General features: G+C 42.9%; 1 protein-coding gene across 1 annotated transcript in view; it reads right to left on the bottom strand.

The window, feature by feature from the left end:
* The window catches only part of APBB1IP (amyloid beta precursor protein binding family B member 1 interacting protein), a 164,806-nt gene that overhangs the window by 115,607 nt on the left and 25,181 nt on the right, over positions 1–24,018 (bottom strand). The gene's annotated exons all lie outside the window — the stretch shown is intronic.

Below are 24,018 nucleotides of genomic sequence, written 5' to 3'. Positions count from 1 at the left end.
ATGTTTTTTTTTTTGAATGGCACATTCCTTCCAAAACCTGAAATAGGGCTTTCCCCCCCCCACCCCCTCTTCCTCCTCCAGGTCATTCCACTTCTAAAGCACGTACAATCCGGGCGATTTGCAGGTTAAACCGTGCGGTTTGTCACTTTTATAGAAGATGCGATTTGCAATAGCGAACAGGGCGTTTTCTCACATTGCGCAACGTCTGAACCTGCCAAACCGTGTGTTTTCTCAATGCCAACTTCGGAGCTACTAGAATAGGCTCCATAATGTGCAGACAGTGTCTATGTGTTTGTCCTACTGATAATGACAACGTTCCCCCAACATGACTGTACTCAATATCAGAGACACTCACTCCCAAAATGTGTTTGCTGTAAGCACGGTGAATGCACGTTTTTGTCCTTTCAATCTGCATATGGTGTAGCGTGTGTACGTTTCATTTATCTGTGAAGTCTGGTTTGAGTTATGACCCTGTATGTGCCTGTTTTGTACGTGCTTGGAGGACATGGTCTGCTGTGGCTGCTAGTCGCTGTCTCACTGTCATTTGTAAAAATAGGCGGCTGGTATTTTGATTTTAATATTGACCATAGATATATAAACTAAATTATTTATGGACAATTAACCCTTCACTTCCAAGGAGAGCTGCAATGAAAGGATTTGTTGAGCATTTATGGTGTACCTAAGTGGTAATTGTTTTAGTTGTTCATGGCCTTTTATTGTATGAAGGACCTGATTCAATATGTTCCACATCGAAAACTGCCATTGTCTAGAATGACAGTTTTCAGCCAATTGCTTCAGAGCATATTTAATCACGCCCTTAGTCTTAGGGTACTTTCAGCCATTAAAATGGGCTCATTACAAAGGGGAAGGGGGGAAAACTGAGTGAGGAAGAGAGAGGGAAGAGTGAGAGACAGAAGGGGGAGATACTGTACATGGGGAGGGGGGGCACAGAGGGGGTTAGAGCGAGGAGGTGTGAAAGAGGAGGGGGGGGGGGACCCGTTGAAAACTCTAGTCCTGGGCCCGGGAAAGCTGCTGCTAAAGAGAGAGAGCCTCCCGAACATCCCACTGGTATACCATTACTCCTGGAAGATTCCACAGATTGCTAGAATACTGATCCTTTCTAGAAGCCTCAAAGGTTTCCCTGACAACACTACATTTCTTTAACATTGCTTCTTGCTCAATGATTTTCAACTGGGATTCGGTTCGGCGGGCATCCCTAAAAGGTTCTGTGGCTGACAGGAGGGGAGATCTGGGACAACTTTCCTAGGCCTCTGGTGGTTCCTAGCTGCGACCTGGCCTTCTCTGCAACCCATACCCCGCAGCCGGTCGGCGCTCGACGTTAGGTCCAACTTCCGCACTCGGGACTGACGCAGCACCGGAGGCCTCGAAGCCCCAAGGTAAGATTCTTTGGGGGGGAAGTGGGGAAGAGGTGTGTGTAGGTGCAGGTGTGTGAGGGTGGGGTAGATTTGAGAGGGAGGGTGATTGAGGGAGTGGGATTGAGTTAGAGCAAGGACATTGAGGGAGAAAGGAGGGGGAGAGGTGGATGAGTGAGAGTGGAGAGTGAGGGGGAGGGATAGGGTAGTGAGAGAGGAGAAGAGTGAGAGGCAGTACGGGGAGAGAGGTTTAGTAAAAATTAAAATTGGACAAAACATTGGTTTAAATAGTAGATGTTAAACACTGACAAAATAGTGTTCACCACCAAATAAGATCAGAGGTTATGCACAATGCAATATGGTTATATCACAATTCACTGAGAAAAGAGTATATCTATTTAATAATTCTTTCCATGACAGCAATATTTCTATATGTTTAGGGTATTTTATATGTTATTCTGTTGCTCAGTCACAGGTGCCATAGTAGAAAGAAGTGGTTTGGATCAATCATCACCTGCCGCGTGAGACATCCTACAACTATTTCTCCAGCCTTGCATTTTGAACAAAATGTAATTGTGAATAGACAAATTAATGTTTTGTGTAATCTGCACAGGTGTGGGACCCCCAGAGTCAGTAAGGTAATGATAACGTACCCCCCGAAACAATCAAGCAGCACAGACTGCTGCCTTAAACTGTCCTAACTGTGAAACGTTTCCACCACAATGTTAATTCAAAAAACTTTTCCTGTTTCCAAGGAAACTTGGAAGAAAAATAATGTTCTTGCTGCAGCAAAACGGTATCATCTTTTTTTAATGGGGTATGAACATTTCTAGAATAATGAAATTTCTTTGTAAAATGATGAATTCAGATACTATTCATTAACTGCGATGTGAGATATTCTTCCAATGTTATAGGTAGCTTCCGTACGCTGAGAGGCTAAATGTTACAATTCCTTTTAAGCAATTGGGCTGTAAGATATCTTCCGGCTCTTGAAGCTACCGCATTGAAAAGCACCATTTAGTAATATGGCCCTAAGGCTTTAGATAAATATATGAAATTAGCGATAAGACTTGCCTTGAATAAGTGGTAATAATATGTAGATGCACATCAACTGAAATACCATTCCATTCCTATCTAGCCTACAGGTATACGGTAAATAAACACAGTATAAATAAATACAATAATAAATATGCGCAAATGTTTTAACAATCCAGTCCTGATAATTACTGTAAACTCTAATATCCTACACTTAGCAATGATTTCTTGCTCCTACGTGGAGTGTGGAGTGTTAATGAATACATTTGTTCCGACTCCTCTTCTATTTTTCAGCCACCATTGCCTCCTCTTCGTCTCTTTCTCTCTGTTCCATGTGGTCCTTCCTAATCTGTTTCTACAGTGTCCTTTCCTCACTTAGGTTTCTGCCCCATATGCCACTTTTACCTGTCTCTCTGCCCCCATGTTTAATCTTCATCTCTTCTTGATCAATCATCTTCTGTGTTTTTCCACCTGTGTCCTTTCCTATTGTATCCCTTTGTCGCCACATATGATAGCTGGACTGATATGAGGATCCTTGCTCACACTACACATTGGCTTCATTCAAATAAGAGGAGGTGGATATAAGATGTATGAAAGTCACCCTGCAGAATGTAATTTAACCTACAGATGCAGCGGCCATACTTTCACAGCATCACGGCGCCGTTTTCGTGTGCGCTGCTGTACTCCACGTGGCATGAATGCGGCCAATCGCCCCAGGCACGCGCGTTTATCGGGGTTGCTTTGTTTGAATTTTATGGATTGTGTGCAATTATATGCAATACAATGAATGAATTGTAATGTGTACAGTACTGTGCTACTGTGTCAATTTCAGGTGTTTACAAGCCAGAACACTAAAATGCCATTTTATGCACTCGCCGCACTCGTGGTACAGTTGGAAGTAATCCTGCGCCATCACATGGGTATTCTGAGGTATAAAGCATGTGATTTCGTAAAATTATGGCCACTGCATCTGTATCTCTTTCCCAGTATTGCACGAGTATGCCCGGAATATAACACAGCTTTATGATTAGGACCCTAGAGTAATATAACAATGCCGAATGGGCAAGGAAGACGGGAGGATTTGTTGCTGATGTCTTTAATAGTAAATTACATCTGGTATGATCTAATTTTTTTTAGACATTATAAATGTAAATTCCTTACTAAACATTAGAATAAACTAGTATGAAATACATTAACCATCATAATATTAGTATCCCTGATTGAATAGGTAACAATATAGGAAACTGTTTTTACCAAATGGCCTTTTGTTAATCAAAAATGATGAAAGCTAGTCTAAAGTACCATTTCATTTAGCAGCATATGGTAAAGATTTGAACTTATCTGCAAGGAAGAAAATGCTGTGCTGTATAGCATATGTTTCCTGAAAGAAAATGAAGAAAGCACAGTCTGTGACAACAGGGACAGCAGAGCACATACAGTAGGACAGCTGGAAACTCACAGCCGTCTACTCGGAGCAACAAGCTCTGATAATGCACAAGGGGTAGCGAACTGCACTCTGGGGCCACAGTGGAATTTGTAGAGAGAATTGTACCAGGAAAGCGGGGATCCAGAAGTGGGGAGGGGTCCAGAGTGGAGAGGCAGAAAGGCAGGCGGCAGGCAATTGGGAGGTCAAACAGGCATGGATCATACATGGGAAATCCAGTAGAGCAAAAGGGTCCAAATAGCAAGGGGAAAACAAGTCCAGCAAACAGGTGAGCCAGGCAAGCAGCAAGAACAACAGGAATAACCTTGCAGCAGCAAGGAGGATAGGCAGTGAAGGGTTTAAATAGGCTGGAAAATAGGAAGTAGCTGAGCTAGACAGAGTGTTAAATCCTGGAAAGCCGAAGTAGAAAAAATATGTAAATTCTACGAAGACAGATGAGGTCTCTTGCATGGCAGCAGTCAGGACAAGACAGTATCCCCACCTCAGAAGGGCTGCATGCCTGCATAGTGGGGAGAGGTTCAGGTTTGGTAGGTTGCCTGGCATGGAACAGACTAACCAACCTTGGTGCCTATGTATTGGTTGCGGGTTCCCACGGCAGATTCCTGGAACTGTACCCTTTCTAAATGACTAGATACAGTATTCTACTCGCTTGTGCCCAATATGTGAATCCAAAATGCTTTGGACCTCATACTCCAGGGCACTGTCCTCCGTCAATACATGTGATTCTTTCTAAGAAACATGCATAGGGTTGGCTCTATTCAGAAGGGGCACGGGAAGATGGAATGGATCTTCCAATGGTGTGGCAATCCCAGCTTCACTGCTACGTAATTGAGCATTTGAAATAGGTGAAACTGGTCTACAAATATAGGTTTCAGTTTAGGATGGTAGCCCACAATCTGCAGATGTTCTCTGTTCAGCCAAACCCGATCGTGTACCACATACTAAGGCACTTCTTGTCAACGCATTTTTTATAGATCCTCTTGGAGTGTAACAATTTCCAACAACTTGTTTTTTTACCTGGATCAGGCGGTGTGTCATGTCCCATGCAGCGAGTACCTCCTTGGCAGTATCCAGCACCGGTAACGAAACTGGGAGCATCTTACGATGTCTACCAGTAACCCAAAAAAAAGACGAGGTGCTGGTGGAGGTATGGACATAGTTATTATATGTGTAGCATAGCCTCCCGGCTGCTATGCCTTTTCCTGGGCCCTACCAGTGTAAGACCTGTTAGGTGCAGGCAGTGGATGGGTTAATTCATTCTCTAAGGCTTTGTATGCTTTTTGCAGCATTGGATACAATTGTAGGTATCCAAGGGCGGGCCATAGCAACAGCCAGAAAGTGTCAGCCTGAGGCAGGGATACTGATTGGGTCACACATAGGATGTGATGACCTATCAGTATTCAACCTGCTCTGTTAAGGGGCAGGGTTACAAACACAAACTCAAGGCTATATGTACTTGCACTTTCCTAAAGCGGGAGTCTCTCTTTCCTCTCCCTGCGGAGTGAATACAGCTACCCTCTCTATCACTAGGTGACAGAGGAGGAGTCCTGAAGGCCTGGTCTGGGCCTCAAGCCCTAAACAGTGCACCTTCATTAAGGGAAGCTAGGAGAAGAATGCCCCTGCTCTGTACATCTGATCAAACTGCAATAAATACCATTGAACTATAAAGAAGTGTGTTTCACTGTCTTGAGCTGAAAGAAAGGTGTCAGTCTGGGCCATCCTGTTGCTATCCAGAAGATCCATGCTGACTGGAGGCGCTAAGGTACCCTGAGCAGCCCCATTTACAGCAGGAGAGGAGAGAACTAGAGACTACTATTGCTGCTCTGTACCCTGTGGTTTGATTTTGCATTATTGTGTACTCACCTTACATTCTCCTGCTTTGCTGCTATTACAGTGTACATTAGCACTTTTTGCTTGTTAGATTATCTTGTGTTGCTTAGTTAATTAGGGCTTATTTTGTTCACTGTTTTAGGGGTACTGGGGTAAGGGAAGTACCTCTTGTTCCTTTGGGACACGAGGGAACGGGCCTGAGGAAGGGGCTTGTCCCTGAAATGTAGCCCCCCTATTTATCCCCCATTGTGTACACCCTCCCCCCCACCTTTGTTTTCTTCACTTCCACATTTTCCCAGTTTTTTTTCTATTTTTTTAGTGTGTTTTGTTCTATTGTGTTGGTGTCACTTTACTCCTTGTATATAACTTGTGCATTTATTAAATATTCATTTGATTTGGCATTTCCCACTTATTGCTACTTTTCCTATAGCCAGAGCGTGCTGGAACTATTATCTTTGTTAATACTTGTAATAACCTTCAGAGGCGTTAAAGTAGGCAGTGGTTCCGGACGGTACCAATCGGTGGTGTGAAGATGGGACAAGGTATCGGCCTTCCTATGTTTAGTTCCTGGTCGGTGTGAGATAACATACTGAAAGTGTGCAAAAATAACATTCATCTAGCATGTCTAGGACTATGACACCTACTTTAGCTGCGTTGAGGAATGTCAGGTTTTTGGGAGCCATGATGACTTTGATGGGGTTTGAAGCACTTTCCAGGTAATGTTGTCAATGTTGGAACCTCTCCTTGATTGCAACTGTTCCTTGTCATACATATACAGTAGTACAGTGAGTGACAAAATTGCCTGTAGAGTGGTGTTAGAGGCATCAGTTTCTAGAATAAAAGTTTTACGTGTGTCTGGTTGTGCCAAAACAGGATATTCCCAAAATGTCACTTTTGGCTGTTTAAACATGGACTCTATTTCCTAGTTCCATTCAAATGGTACTCCCTTGCGAGTGAGGTGTTACCAGTTTGGAGTATTCGGTATAAAACGATGATAGAAATTAACAATGCCAAGGAATCGTTGTTTCTGTACTTCCATTCCGTTATGTGTCGTAGGTCAGTATTGAATGGTGTGAAACTTCTATTTGTCCATGGACATGCCATTAGGGGTCAGGACATACTGTATCCAAGGAACAACACCTCTGTAACGTGAAATTAACATTTGTCCAGTCTGGCATACAATCTGTGTATGCATAACCTTTTCAATACTTCACGTACATGTTTCACATGTTCCGTTTTCTGATGCGAGTAAATGAAAATGTAATCTACAGTAGGTATACTGCAAGGAAAATGCCAAGTAGATCCTTAAAAATAATATTAACAGAAAACTATGCAGGGGTTTACAAAGTAAAAATGGTGTCACACAATATTTAAAGTGTCCATACTTAGGGGCCTATGCTCTAAGCGCTCATAAAAAATTTTGAGCGTTGCTATCACGGTTTTCAGAAATCCTCGATTACCTGTAATAGCAAAATTCCCGAAACGGGCGAGTAGCCGGCACGTGATGATCGCTTCTCTGAAAAGGCCTTACCTGGCAATTTCTTTCAGCTGCAGAGAGAGCTGCACAAAGAGAGCCGCCTCTCCATATCTTGCCAGCGATCAATTTTTTTTTAACATAAAATGTAATACTCCTATGCAGTATGCGGTATCTCCTATGCATTTTATTCCCACGATCACTTGATGCGGGACATTTAAATGCATAGAAGATACCAGCACCCCATAACGGGGCCTGTATCCCGGGAAGCAGGGGGTCCCCGGACTTCAAATCAATGCGGTTCTGCTCCGGAGACCCCCTGCTCATCTACACTAGTATTAAAGTTTATATTAAAAAAGCTTAATTACCTTAGTGGCTAGTTGTTAATGCAATGAAGGTGTTAAACCTCAGAAGCCTGTTTCTTGGGGCAGAGGGGGTGGATGAAGGGGGTAGTAGTCCCAGGGTGGGTGATTAGGCCTGCCTGGAAGGTAGCGGGAGGAATTACCCCTTCACTACCATAGCGGTGGGAACTGCTATGGTAATGAATGGGTTAAACAGTCCCGATACCCCTTGGAAGGCCTAAACATCCATCCTTTGGGCTGCTACCCCCTTCACCAAATCTCTGTACCCCCAAGAAACAAAAATAAACACAACAACCCTACTACCCATCTCCTCTACCCCCAACAACCCCCCCCCCCAAACACATACAGTACAGTAATGGACAAAATTACTATTATCCACATATGGATAATAGTGCATTTGCCCATTATAAAATCAAACATTAGCCAGCCAGCATAAATAAAGTAAATTAAATGTTCAATTTATCCCTGCCATCATGAAGGGCGTTTTCATCAGTATACTCTAGGTCCATGTCCTCCGTTGCTAGAAAGAATACAAGAAAAAATACAATATAATAGCCCCTAACCCCTTAATCACCGTAGCGGTTAATAAGCGCTATAGTATTTAAGGGGTTAACCCCAGTCCCCCGCTTCCCACCTGGGAGGCCTAACCACCCACCTCGGACCCATTATACCCACCCTCTACCCATTGATTGTCATAGTGGTACATCATACCTATATAATAGGGGCATGATAAGCCACTATTGCACTCAATGGTCAACCTAATAAAAATAATTAAGGCCAAAAATACACAAACATCAAATAAATACAGAAGCACCTAAAAACCCCAAAAATAAAAGAACTAATTAGCCCAATAGTACACAAATAATTATCTATCGCCAAAATAGCAAAATTATTACAATTATGTTATTCCAAAACAATACAATTAAATAAACAACTCTCCAAGCAAATTATGAAACAAATAAAACCACTAGCCAGCAAAACAAATAATTTTAACCACTAGCCAACAAAACTATTAATTAATTTACAACACTAACCAACAAATCAATTCATTAATTTGAACCAGTAGTCAACAAAACAATTAATGAATTAAAACCAGTAGCCAACTAAACAAATAATTTAAAATGCTAACCAATCCTAAAATGTACTACAAATAAGCCATTCAAATTCTAAACAATTTAATCCAAACAATAAACAGAAATCGAAAAAATAACAATCGATAGAAAACAAGCATTTGCCAAAAATGCATTAGCTGTCACTGTATTTATCTGTACGTAAGGGGTACAGATTAATACATCATCAGTCAATGGGTAAGCAAATACATAAAAATAAATAAATACAATAAAAAAACCTGAAAAAAAAACAATTTCATACATTCTATATTTTACTTACCTTTAGAAGTCTTCACCTTCCGAATCCCGGTGTAGCTGCAAGCTCTTGTACCATGACTTCATCACCAGGAATCCAACAGCATCCACCTTGAAGACCAGCATCAAGTAAAAAAAATCTTCCTTCCTTTATCGTCTATCACCGTCTTCTATCTACATCTGTAATTATTTTTTATCTTTTCTATAATTTTCTATCTTCTTTTTTCAATCCACAGCCTCATGGTAAATCCACAACAGGATGTTGTCTCGTCGGGTTCCTGAGGTAAAATAAGACATACAGGCCTTATATATGGCCTGTGACATCACATTTTATTGTCAGATGGTACAGCCCCAATCCGATTGGACGTTGTATCTTGTGCCCTTAATTACTACAGTGGTTATTAACTGCTAAGGTGATTAAGGCTCATTAGATTATATTTTTTCTTGTATTTTTTCTGGCAACGGAGGACATGGACCTGGAGTATGCTGATGAGAATGCCCTTCATGATGGCAGGGGTAAGTAGAAAGTTTTATTTACTTTATTTATGCTGGCTGGCTAATATTTTATGTTATAATAGGCAAATGAGCTATTATCCATATCTGGATAATAGTTATTTTGCCCATTACTGTACTGTATGTGTTGGGGGGAAGGGCGGTTTATTTATTTCAATGTATTCCACATTTTATTTGACAACCTGAGGACCCACAAGGACTACCTGAGGACCACCGGGCACCCGCAGAAACCAATGTGGGCCCCCAGACACCCACGGGGGCCACCCGAGGGCCCCCAGACACCCAAAGGGACAACCTGAGAGCCCCCCAGACACCAACAGAGATAACCTGAGGGCCCCCAGACACCTGCGGGGACCACCTGAGGGCCCCCAGACACCCACAGGGACCACCTGAGGACCCCGGGACACCCTTGGCCTCTGGTATAAATCATGTGGGTGCAGAGGTGGTGGGTATTCGTGTTGTTGTGTTTTTAATTTTTAATTGTGGGTAGCAGGGGGGGGGTGAAGGGTGTATTTGACCCTTGGTGGGTAGTGGGAGGGGTTAACCCCTTCATTGACTTAGCAGTTAGCCGCTAAGGTAATGAAGTTGCCTGTAAATGCATTTTTATTGCATGGGATTCATACCGGAAGTCTGCGGTGCTAATATTAATGGGTATCAGCTCCGGAGACTCCCGGCATCAATCCAATGCAGAAAAAAAGCATTTTTTTCAAAGTCTTGTCTCGCCGCCTCTCAGCAGCTTCTCACCAGCCTCACGCTTTTAGGTGAAACTCGCCATTCTAGAGCTGCGATTCACCTCGATAAGCTAATCACTGCTACTAGAATTGCACGAGTTTCAGAACCTGCAAATAAGTGGCTTATCTCCGCTCACCCAGCAATTTTTTTATGACGGCTGAAAAATTTGTCGATTCATGCCTTATCGCCCACTTATCAATGGCTTCCTGAATAGCAGTAGGCATTTTGGCCGATAATTGCTCGATCAATGGCTTATCGAGGCTTATAGCATAGGCCCCTTAGTCTTAAACATGGTTTTCCACTCAGCCCCTGTGTGAATCCTCACCAGATTGTAAATCCATCTTTAGTCTGGGAAAACCAGGATGCACCATGAACTTGATCAGTAAGATCCGGGATAAGTGGGAAAGAGTATCAGTTTTTGACAGTAATGCTGAATGAAAAACAGTGGTGCTCCTGATGTGGAGTGTCAAAATAAAACCTTTCCGTAGGTTTTCATCAATATATTCCCTGAGTACCTGGTCTCCTTTAGGGCGACAGGGAATAGAGCTTGCTGTGAGGCATGTTCTTTCCAGGAATTAAGTTGACAGGATAATCGTATGATCGCTGCAGGGGCAAAACGTCTGCATCCACTGGATTGAAAACATCCCGGAAGTCCTGATATTGTTCAGGTAGGTCCTGGGTAGAATTCGCCACAAACTGTTTCGAAGGTGTACTCGAAATATTTGTATTCAGTGTTAAACTGAATAATCCTTGGAGACACTTCTGCTTGCAAAAGCATGACGGGAAGGATATCTTGTGAGCATGCCAATCAATGGCCGGATTGAGGGTAGTTAGCCACGGAATAACTAGGAGCACTTTAAAATGAGGTGCATCAATGAAATAAAAATGAATGTACTCCAAGTGATTCTGAGACTTCATACATAACATAATGGTTTCCTGCTTGATGGCCCCAGACGTCAACAATGATCTGTCGACCGATCTGATGGGTACTAGACTATCTTTTAGGAACATGGATATGAAGTGGATCCTGGTGTACTGAAGATCTACTGTATATAGTTTCCTGAAGTTCCTGAGTCGTCCAGTACTTCCAAAGCTAACTGATCATGGGATTCCACAAAAAACTACAGTTAACAGAAATAGTAGTTGTGGATTTACGGTCTGTTCTGGATTAGCAGTGTTGATTTCTATGGGACGAAGGCTCGGAAGTGCACTCCTATCTACCTCCAAGTAGACTAATTTCCTGTCTCTAGACATGAGCATTCTCTTACATAGTGTCCTTTTTGCCCACAATATACTGTAAGGATAGATTTTTCTCGTCTTCGTCTTTTCTCCTCTGAAGATGGAGGGCCCCTACTAACTCTGATTTGCATCGGTTCCAGTTATGGAACTTCAATCTGGTTGTTGAAGGATTTATTAGTCATAGTTCTCCATCATTTGTGTCATTGTTCACTCAATCGTTGATCCAGTTGAATTGTTAAGTCGACCAAACTGGTCACCGTAGCGGGAGCGGGCAGCACCTGGGCAAGATCATCCTTAAGTTCTTCACTCAACCCCTATTGAAAAACTGCCACCAGCAAATCTTACAACCAATTTACTTCTCTCATCCAGCAGTGGAGTCAGCCAGTCCAATCCATTACATCCCAGATTAGAGATGAGAGATCATTTGCGCCTGATCTGTCGGGAAATTCATTTTGGCTTCATCAAAAACTGCAATCGACACTGCATGTGGAAGACAGCAAATTGTTTGGAGTCTTCCAAAAAATATTATGGAAGAGGTAGATTATACACCATGTTATGTATGATTAGTAAGTGGTCAAGAACCCCCTCTAGTTTTATCATTGCAGGGTGGGAGCTGGACCATGGTTTTGGCCCAAGATGAATCTACTTGGTGAATAGCCGCAAATTCAGCCTTGAAGTCATTTAAGGCTCGCACAAATTGTCCAAAAATGTTTTCCAAATCCTTATGCTCGGGTGTGAAGAAATGGCTGCTGCAAACTGTGACAACATGGACAGCAGAGCATACAGGATCAGATGGAAACCCTCCATAGCCAACTGGGAGAATACTCCTAACCCCTACTGATAACAACCCATGGGGGTTGCGAGCTGCACTCAGTGGCTGTGGTCGAACTTGTAGAGAGAACTTTACCAGGAAAGCAGGGATCAAGGGGTGAGGAGGGGTCCAGAAGTGAGGAGACATGCAAATTGCAGAGGCAGAAAGGCAAGCACGGTTCCATGCAGGCAGCAGACAATTGGGAAGTAAAATAACGTTTATATAGATAAGGGGAACAAGACCAGCAAACAGATGAGTCAGGCAAATAGCAACAAGAACAGGAATAACCTGTTGCAGCAGCGAGGAGGATAGGCAGTGCAGGGTTTAAATAGGCTGGAAAACAGGAAGCAGCCAAGCTGGACAGAGTGTTAAACCCTGGAAAACCCGAGTAGCCAAAAGATGTCAATCCTACGAAAATAGGCAAAGCAGAAGTTGGGACAGTCTCCAGCAGGGGTGCGCAAGATTATTTTGGGGTTGGCGTGGACTTCACCTACCTTTCCATGTCATCTTTGCGTGTCGCCATAGCAACACGCATCAAATGACGCCGCGGGGGTCAGGTGATGTGAAGTCACGTGATCCTGCACGTCATTTGATGCTGGATATTGGGTAAGGGGGGGGGGGGCGCGAGCATAGGGGCTGGCAGGCAGGGGAGGGGTGCAGCACAGAAATTGTGCGTGCCCTGGTCTACAGTGTATGAAAATATTAACAGGGGATATAAATATAATGTCTTGAGTTTTGGAAACTTTGAATGATGGTGGATTTGAACAAGACAGACACAATGAGGTTGATCATGAAGGTCAGTAAGATTTGACTTTTGATGTGGAATATACAGTATGTATAGATTACTCAATGTGATCCCAAGCATTATATTCAGCACCCTGTGACAATACCACTTATATATGTTTATATATATGCATATATTTATATATATGTGCGGACAAAACGCGTCAGAGCGCTGAGGGGGGACTCCTTCTCCCCTTTTTTATCCATGTTTGCCGGGAATCAATAAAGGCTTTTATATTTTTTGCACAGTCCAGCCTTCTTGCCATTTTTTGTCCAAGCAGTGCCCGCTGATTACTTTCCTATGGAGAGGATATCCTGCCACACATATTTTACCAAAGAACGAAAGATGCCACGCTCTATGGGACTACTCTTTTAAAAAAAGGGACAAGCTCTATATAATCATTCAGTCCCTGGGGATGTCTGGACTGTAAAGTATACAGTATATCCAATACTGTTCTCTCCTACTCAATCGGAGTTCCCTGTTCCCTAATCTTTTATCAGCTGTGATAACCTCAATCCCCATAAAAGAACTATTACTGGGATTACACCGATGAATATCCTTAAAATGTTTTAAAAGATGGGTTAGTGGCTTATTTTTATCAATCAATTTTTGTATATTTTTGATATTTCTCATGTGTTCCATGATTCTAGTCTTCATACTTCTTAGGTTTTTTTGATGGCTGCATCTCTAGCCCATTATACTGAGCATCATTGTATACAGCATATTGAAAGGGTTAAAGCATTTGCCCTTTTGGCGCTTAGGAACTGCTTTATAGCGGTCTGATTGCTGCAGCTGATGCATTCACTTAGGTAGTGAACGCCTCTTATTGAGGCAGCTATTGGCCACAGTTAGTATTTATTTCCACGGGCAGAGCTATCACGTGACCTCCTGACGAAGCACTACGTGCGAAACGCGTAGAGGTCACGTGAAGCTGCTCCTGTGGACCTGTATTCCGACGGAGGTTGTTTGCGGAGAGTGCCAGTATTCCTGCTGCTTTACACGTAAGTATTGGGTCCGGACCCAATGTTATATAAGCAGTGGGAGTGCTTGCCCTTTCCACCTCCCTAGTAGTTGATTTTTAATTTGTATTACTAATTTTATGTATAAATTGCTCCTTGTCATATTTTGACCTTTTGGGTTAAATAAATTAACATCTTGCCACTTTGTGCGCCATTCTGCCGTTGTTTTTTGTTCTCTGCTATTTTTATGTTCTATTTAATCTATCACTGTGGAAAAATCTACTTGTATTAACAGTTTTCTTGAGAATGCATAAAATGGCTAATGAGTAAATAACATTTATGCTGCCTTTGGGTTAAATGATTATACAATTATTGCATGCTGATTACTTTGATTGGATTTTTAAATAGATTTATTTTGAAATGATAGACGATCCAAAAAGCTAATAAATACATTTGGATATATTCATATATATATACGTTTGTTGTTTCTTTCCAATACTAATTTGTGATGGCAAAATAGCAAAAACATTGCAGACGGCTAAAACATATTGTATATTTTCATGATAATAGCAATAGGCGGTTATTTATCTATTATCTATAAAGTTAAACAAAAGCAAAAATTAACAAAAAAGGGTAGCTTTGCCGTTTAACTTTCTTCAGCTGCAATTTACAGACGAGTCTAGTAACATTTTAAGTATTATTTGCAATGATTTCACTATATATGTGTGGGTGAAAAATATTTTTTCGCTGTACAATAGATTTTAAATCTACCCTGATGCAGTTCTCCTTTTGTTTACATTCTGACCAACATGTAAGTTCACAGTTCACAGATACAAACAAACAATTTAAGTTCCTGTGAGCCTTTGATGAGAGTATACTTTCATTTCAGTCTCTGGTCTCAGTGAGGTCTTTGATGTTTATAGAGCCTCACTCACTGAATAATAAAAAAAATGCAGTACTGTAAGTATGATCTAATAGTACAGAACTGATTCATTTTTTTATTTTTAAAACACACATACAGTAGGATATTGCTTGGATTGCCTTTTTAAACAATGGGTTTAATTCCTCAATTGATATTCTTGTCTGTTTGTCCCACCATCATCCTGAGAAACCCAAGCCAAAAAATAAGAAAAACGTTGCAATTCATAACACTTCCTATTACGTGAGTTGCCGGCAGCCTTGTTATTCTTATAATAATGTTGGGAGGTTTGAAATGAATGTAGAGAGCTTCTGGATAACTAAAAAAAATAATGAGCAGTGTGGATTGTTGCCTTAAATAAATCATTGCAGCTTGAAAGAAATTAACTTGCACCTGGTGTTTTTATTCTCACATTAAATTGATCACAACCTCACCAGAACATTCAATAGATTATATACATTGGTGCAAGCATGTAAAAGTGTTGGTGTTGAATGAATGATGAATTAACAATGCTTGGAATGCCTTCCTGCAGCACCAATATACCATTTCACGTTGAGCTGCCAGTAAGTAATACAAAAAAACACTTTGGGGGTCATTTATCAAAGTGTACAGATTGTAAAAAAAATCCCATGCTTTAAAAAATAAAAAAATCATTGTAAAAGGTGATATTTCAGTTGGCTCAATTAATGCTCAGGGGTTTGGAGGTCTGAAATATGAATGCAAAGAAGAAGTTACAATGTTCTCCATACAATTCAGTACTTTTTGTTGTATGGTTTAGAGATGCAACATCTTGTGTAACTTGTAGCAATCATGTAGAAGTATAAATTATATCCTTTTAATAAACTAGAACACCCCCCCCTCCCTTCATATATTTTTGGAATAACTGTAACAGAATGATTTCATGTTATCTTTAGCACCTGCATGGTGGAAATAGATCAGGGAACAAAGTGGACATTTCATGGCATCCTGACATAACCACAGGCATATTTAAAGCTGGTGATTGATGTTAAGTAACATAGAAAGACCTTTGTCAAAATGATGTTATATAGCTTACCACCTGCAGGAAGTTGAGTAAAGTAAGTGTTTTATTTATTTGGAAACCATCCACCCTTCACCATACAGTATACTGTATATGTATAGAAAGGTATAGAACCCATGAGTGTATTGACATGCAATCTTTTCTTGCATGGGGCATTAGATCCTTTAAGTGACAGAGAGGACTTTCAATGCTTGTGACCTACTGTATAAAGTAATCCAAAAACTTTATATGCACAGATCAATTTTACCAATATTTTATTTCTATATTCATCAATCTTTGTTATAGGACCATATGCACTACAGTACGTGGTGCTAATCCATAAGACCGTATGGAGCCCAAGACACCTTACTGGCCCTTCAAGTGAATAGGCCATACTGTAAGTGGGGTTATTGACTAAAGTCTCCCTGCTGCAAAACTGGGACAAAGTCTGTGCAAACCAATTGCACCAGATTTATCAAAGGAAAAATTCCCATTGCATTCTTAATGAATGTGGCTCTGTTTTTTTGCCCTGGGTTGCCCTACTTTTGCAGCCTGAGACTAGTAAATAGACCCCAAAGTGTCTTATGGTTTGGCACTGCTTAGTAGAAATGGCCTGTTACACAACAAGTAAATAATAAAACAATTGAGTAGCATATACATTGTAACATTGGCTATAATTATTTATGACCTAATCAAGCTGTTTTTGCCTCACTAGAAGGTTGGAAAATGGAAACTAAAAATGCTAGCAACTCAAGTAATGGATGAAATATTTTTAAAGAGATAAACATTAGGATAGAGGGATATTAGGACGCATCTTGTGCAACTGGACAGATAATGAGGAAGTGTGAATGAGAGGATGAAGCTGTATATGACAACTGGGGACAGTGAGGTTAGATAAGCAGATGGAAGGAAATCAGCCTGGTTCATGGTGATATGGTCAAACCTCCACAAGTTGGTGGGAAGAGAAGCTTTACAGTAGAAAGAGCTATACAAAGGGAATGTAGAATAGCCTCAAATAGGAGTGGGAATATAATATACAGTAGATATACTTGCACACAAATGAAGGAAAGGAGGAGCACACAGGAGACTTGATTTGAGTTTTGAAAAACTTCAATAAGGTGTTCACACTGAGGGTCTGAGGAAGGGACACATTAGTCCTGAAACATTATCTGTACTAAAGCTCTGATGCTGTGAACACCTTATTGAAGTTTTTCAAAACTCAAATGAAGTCTCCTGTGTGCTCCTCTTTTCCATCATTTTTGTGCCATTATCAGGTCCAGCCTTGAGACGCCGGGACCATTGGGAGGTAAGCACCAGAAGCAGAATTATACCTGTACAGTATGTCTTTATTAACAGTGGTGTGCCATTTATTTCTATGATTGCTCTCCAGTAGATATACTTGGTAATGGAAAAAAAGGCATGGTAATAGGGCAGTTATATATAGAAGAATGATCCACCCTATGTAACATCCCCCAACCCCCCCAAACGTTAATCGAATCAGCTGTCAGGCTTGGCCATACTTCCACCTGTGTTATACTCCATACATTGTGCCTCATTCCCTATAGATTGTAAGCTCTCACAAGCAAGGCCCTAATTACCTTTTTGTATCGGTTTGTGCTTGCCTGTCCTTATTTTTATGTAACTGTTTATGTACTATAAAATACAAAAAACAGAACTTGCACTAACCCTGAGTTAATGGTGCTAAGGTCCAGTACCATCGCCATGAGGTACAATACACATACACACACTTCCCTCGAACTTGAAGAAAGAAGTAAGGGCAAGGAAGCCCGGAAACACTAGTTGCCGTGGAGATGCGTGTGGTGACTACGTACCTGCTGTTATACTTTTTGTGAAGTTGTTTGCCTTGATTATAGTCATTTTTTCTAAATTTACTTTTTGGTAATAAATTAATTTTTTAAGCTAATGAGGTAGCCAGTTTTGATTGATATTTTTACGAGTGCTGGTCTGATCTAAAATTGTCACTGCTTATGTAATATACATAACTCTGTACCTCCATTGTACCACGCGGCAGAATATGTTGGCGCTTTATAAGTAAACAAGATTAAAAATTGTAAGGATACATGCATACAAAATGAATCAGTATTGTTGATGCTCAATTAAACTACCATATCTACAAAAATGATCCCTAAAGGGGTCACGGAAAAATCCCTAATAGTCGCACTCATCCACAGGGTGAACAAAGGAACAAAGACCAAATGGTCACACGATATAAGTAACCTGGTATGACACTAGTAATCGACCATTACCATTACGCACCACCTTGAGAAAACTCCCACTCGTGGACCGAAACGCCGGTTCTGTGTCTATTCATTCAATACACTTGTTTGATCAATTCTGGAGTGCTGCCTGCTGATTTCGTTCCCTAACGGTATCGTATTGCTTATACTCCATTATAGGATATGCACCCACACCAGTGACTTTAATTACGGAGTGCCTTTGGTTCCTTTCTATGACATATATATATATATATATATATATATATATATATATATATATATCTACACACAAATACCTATATATGTGTTTATGCCTTGATACATAGGGACTGGCTAAGTAGAGGAAATGTATGTAAATAGCTGGATAGCAGTGTAGCTGTATACCTTGTTTGCCACACAAGATATGCACCAATGAGCATGGATTACTATAAAACGAAGGTATGGTTGTTGATATTTGCTCAAAGGAGTATGGTATATAGATAGAAGTGTCAGCAAAATTGAGAACTTGTTTTAGATCGTTATCTTCCATTAGCAGGTGCCAATGTTTAAGTAGAATATTAAGTATTGCGCCCCATTGATTATTGAAGGTGTCGTTGGGACATAGTGATGTGGCATGTGGTATTACAGAACGTAGCAATGGATAGTAGAATCATACTCTATAGCATATCCATTTGTAAAAAGAGACCCCAAATAAACTTTTACATTACATACTGTATACATAACTTCATCAAGAAAGGACAGACACAGCTTTAAAAGCAGGCGTTTGTCACCTGGGGCGTTTGAGCGCTATTTTCCATACTGAACTGGTTACCCCACGCTTTTCATTTTGACAATTATTATTAAAATGTTATCATACAATTATCGATTTCCCAATAAATATGTGCTCAAAAAAGATTTGCTACATTTTTATGTGGGCCTTTTTTTTCTGTAGGAACGCATCTCCAGTTATATATTGGAAGTCAATGGGAAAATAGTGTGCGATACAAGGAATTTAGTTTTATTGACAACTTTTCAGGAACGTATGTGTGTATATGTATGTGTGTGTATTTATAACAATAATTGTTTATTGTCTAATTGCGTTGTCTTTTATGCCAAGAAAAAGTTGACGGACAATCTTGGCCCATTTATGATGCACAAAAGTGGCGCGTGCTTGTGATACATAAATATATAAATATCACAAGCAAGCGCCACTTTTGTGCACCATAAATGGGCCAAGATTGTCCGTCAACTTTTTCTTGGCATAAAAGACAATGCAATTAGACAATAAACAATTCTTGATGCAGTCATATGCAAAGAACAAGAAAGCATGCACCGAATGTAAGAACAAATAATAACATTATTATAATGATTTTAGGTGAGAAAATGCTTTTTTTTTTTAACCCAAGATACTCTTTGTACATGGTACCCATAGTGTTTTTTGAGTGTGTTACTCAGGGGCATACAGGAAGAGGAAGGGAGAGGCCAAGACTAAACCACTTATTTGCCACTCATAAACATGTTTACATATACCAGATTCTTATAAGATCTGTGAGCTTGAAGTGTACGTGTGAGTGCTACAGCTGCTGTCTGTACTGTAAAGATGGGTGCTCACACCCCCCTTCTACTTGGTTGTTTTTACCAACTGACGAAGTGGTCAGTAGACTAGCAACAGCTTCCATGGCTGCTATTTTCCACCAAAGATGAATGGAATCAACAAGCAGAACAAAACCAAACCTATTTTCCAGCTATATCATATGTGAGCTAGGCCCGAGACAGCTGGGGACCTTAATCTCTATTGCCAAGGTATATCACTATTACTTCCTGTCATAGCTTTAGTAATTAGAGGTTGGTTTCAAAGTGCAGCCACCGACCCCACTACACACACAGTATAGTCCCAGCGGCCATGAAACAAGATGCCATTAATATACTGTAATAGGATGTCAAAAATATTCAGCAGTCGCAAAATGTCACAGAACACGCGTGTAAAATGCTACGAAAAAATAGCTGAATCTGAAATACTCAGAGCAACAGAAATAATACTTGCAATAAAATAAAAGCACTCAGTCATGGAATACATTTGGTTCCATCCTTGAATGCTTTTATTTTCAAGGATAGTTGCTGTGCTTGGTGTTGTGGTGGATAACTGCTAACATGAACCCCATCCATGCACATAATGCATATGCATCAAGGCTAGGATTTTTCCGATGAGCCATATCACACACCAAGCAAAACATACATTTCATAAGGTTCATACGTTTCATAAAGTTTATTTCACCAACTCTTGCAATGATACAAACGTGAAGACCAGAGAGGGACTCCTTAAAATTAGCAGAGTTTGATGCCACTGTAGGGTGTTTACGGCTTTGAAGCACATAGTAAATATGGGTAAAAATGCAGTACGAAGGGAAGAGGAGGAAATCCGATGATTGCACTGTCATAACTCTTGGGATTGGGCAGCAACAAAGCAAGCTAACTGTAAGATGAATAGGGGGATATTATACATTACATCTGATCGCTTATCTTTTATTGAGACAGTGACTGATACCTCGACTCATTTTATTATAACTAATGGGCAACCTAGTGTGGATAATTCTGCATGCTCTATTCAAACCATCTTGCACTCATGGGAATTTCACATACTTATTGTTGGGCTCTGTCCTGGGACTTCTTCTCTTTTCTCTTTACACACTCTCTAGGTGACCTAATCACATCTCTTGGGTTCAAATATCACCTCTACACTGATGACAAACAAATGTACTTTTCTAGCCCTGACCTTACACCTGCTGTACCGACTAAAGTTTCTGAATGTCTCTCGGCAATATCATCATGGATGGCCCTCCGCCGACTTAAACTTAACATGGCAAAAACAGAGCTCCTTGGGGCGTGGCTTGGAGCCTAACAGCAAAGGCTGCGTTTGTTTGGAGCTCCTCCAGGCAAAGATTTAATCAAATAAAAAACGAACTATAATTTGGCTAAAATACCACAAACTAAGTACCCCTGGAGAAAGTAGGTGACGGGGGAGATTGGGAGACAAAAAACAAAGTAATTGGACAACATTTCGACCCTGCAAGTGAAACATAAAATAAATTTTAAAAAAAGCAAGCAAAGCAGAGAGCTGGCACGGCGGCCATCTGGTTTTGGCGGTCAGCCAGACTGCGGGCTGATCCTGCGTGCTCCGAGGGTCGGGCTACCGTGGTTGGGGTTGGGGAGGTAAGCGGAGACCCTGCCTACCTGTCAAGTGATCGACAGTGGCCCGGGGACCAGTGCTGCCCCATAAAGAAAAGAAATAAAAATCAATAAAGCAGAGGGACAGCTTCTAAAATGGCCGCCATTGCCCTGTGACAGGGGAGAGAGGAGGGAGAACTGTACACAGAGGCTTACCTTGATCCCTGCTGCGGGTCCGGCTGGGCGCGCTCCCCCCGCCCCCCTGCACCCCTGCACCCCCTCTTTGCCCTCCTGCACCCCCGCTGGGGAGGGAGAACGGGAAGGGGCTGCCACCTGCATCGGGGCTGCCTTGCTCTGTGCGTTCCAGCCTGTGTTTCAGCTGGATCCAAGATGGCCGCCGCCGGCCTGATTTAAAGGTACAGTGTCCCCAGATTAGAAAAAAAAGCAAAACACATTAAAACACAGCTGGACCCTAACCAAGGTGCTACTGAAGCATTACAGGATAAGAAGCAACATCTAAAAACACTCATGAACATTTAAAAATAATTATACAGGGGGCGTGTCTATGACGTCACACAGGACGGTCGGCTGAAGGAAGAGCTCCAGAGACCCTTCCGACTAAACCTTATTTTAAAGAAGTTTTAGCCCACCAAAAAAAAAAAAAAACTTCAAAAAACCCATAAATCAACCCCTGAACCTGTCAGGATGACATCTAAAGGGAAAAACCCCTCAACTCAGGGCGTGGGGAACTTCTTTACGCCCGCAAAGCGGCCCGCTGAGGCGGGGAATAAGAGGCAAGATGGCGCCCAGGCCTCAGGCCAGAAAAGCAAACAAGGCCCCCACGACCCACCGAGCCCCGCTGAGGCCACCCCACTCGTGGACGGAGGCATCACTAAAGAATACTTAGAGGGTTTACTCACTAAGCTCCAACGGTCCCTGCAAACCAACCTAAAAGAGGCTGTGGCTAAGATCAGGCAGCACATCCACGGCCTGCAGGAAAGAACTACCATGCTGGAGACCAAGCTAGATGAGGCTGCACACCACCAGACTGACGCCGACGAAGAAATTATTCGCCTGGGCCAGGAGATCAATGCCTTAAAGGATAATCAGGAGGATCAGGAGAACAGGGATCGCCGCCAAAATTTGCGTATACGCGGCATCCCTGAGACTGTACTGCCCTCACACCTACGGGACTACCTGTCTAACTTTTTCCTCCTCCTCTGCCCCGAGCTTGAACCGCGGGACCTGGAGATGGACAGGGTGCACCGGGCCCTAGGCCCCCGCTCTGAGGACCCTAACCGCCGGCGGGATGCGATCGTGCGCCTACACAGCTATACAGCTAAAGAAAAGCTGATTACAGCAAGTAGAGGGAAGAACACGATCGCGTTCAGAGGCGAGCAGCTGCAGGTTTATAATGATCTGTCCAAGCGGACCGTGGACCGTCGCAAGGCCCTTCGCCCCCTGACCCTACTCCTCCGTGAGAAGGGGATCTCCTACAAATGGGGGTTCCCCTTCAAGCTTGTGGTCTCCCATAAGGGCAAATTTCTTACCTTGCGCCATCCAGAGGACATGGAGCACCTGGCCAAAGTCCTGGGACTACCGCTGGAGCCCTTCCAGCCGGAACACCGCCCGGATGGCTGGCCACAAGATAGAGACAGAGAAGATATCCCCGTTCGAGCTTCAGAGAGGATTGCGGAACAAAGACAGTCCCGGGACAAATAGAGGACTATCCAGTACAAACCTCGGTCCACATTGGAAGAGCCACTCATGCGCACACCACAAATGCAAACACAACAACGTCTAAAGGGAAATCATGCACCCCCCCAAAATGGCGACGGGAACCCTCATACCCCCACACGTGGCCACCCCTCTCTCTGGCGATTGCGGCAGCTCACGTTCGATCACGGATGCAGCATTAAACCACAGCCACTCCAAGGACACCACAGCTAGCGCAGGTCCCTATAGAGCTGACTCTGGTACCTCGAGGAAGACCCTGGCTCGTATAGCCTCCAACCCCAAGGAGCCCTCAAGATGGCGACGGGTGAGTCCATTTCTCCCCACGTGGAACTCCTTTGCCCTGTAGCTACCTGGGGTCCTCCACAAGATGGCGCCCGAGGAGGACCCGCACCAACGAGACGCTCCCCTCCGCCCTAGACGAGCGCCGGCTGACATCATCAGATGGCGCAATGGGTTCCCGCCTCCGACGTCAGAAGCACCAGAGCGGACCTACGGCTGACCGCGAGGAACATCAGGCTCCACCCGACGCCCAGCTACTGGCCGCTCCCCCTCCGCCTATGCTTGGCCCCACGTACCCGAGTCTGGTCCCCCCCTGCACCCTCACCCTCCCGCGTCCGCGGGGCACCCAGATGGCACACCTCCCCGTGCCAACGGCACCCGGTCCCCTGACCTCCACCCCTACCCCCCCCATGCAAGACCCCGATCAGAGCCTACCTGGACCGGCACCCCACAGATGATCAACGGAGGTCTGAACTGGTACAGATGCAGCCCCCCAAGGCTCTTACCACTGGGTAACTCCTCATTATAACATACCTAGGTGCGGCCCCAACCTACCTCCCCCTCTCCTCTCCCCCTTCCTGTCCCCCTTACCTCCCCCCCCTCCCCCCTCACACGCCAATCTCCCTCTCACCTCCCCCCCCCCGCCTTCCTGACCTCCCCTCCCCCCCTCCCTCCCTCCCCCCCTCTACCTTTCCACTCCCCCCCCCTCCTATGAAAGACGTCCCACCTACTTAGGCGAGGAACACTCCCAGGTGGAAACGACC

Source organism: Ascaphus truei, chromosome 2, assembly GCF_040206685.1.
Source record: "Ascaphus truei isolate aAscTru1 chromosome 2, aAscTru1.hap1, whole genome shotgun sequence".
Taxonomy (NCBI): domain Eukaryota; kingdom Metazoa; phylum Chordata; class Amphibia; order Anura; family Ascaphidae; genus Ascaphus; species Ascaphus truei.
This window is presented reverse-complemented; position numbering and strand designations above follow the sequence as displayed.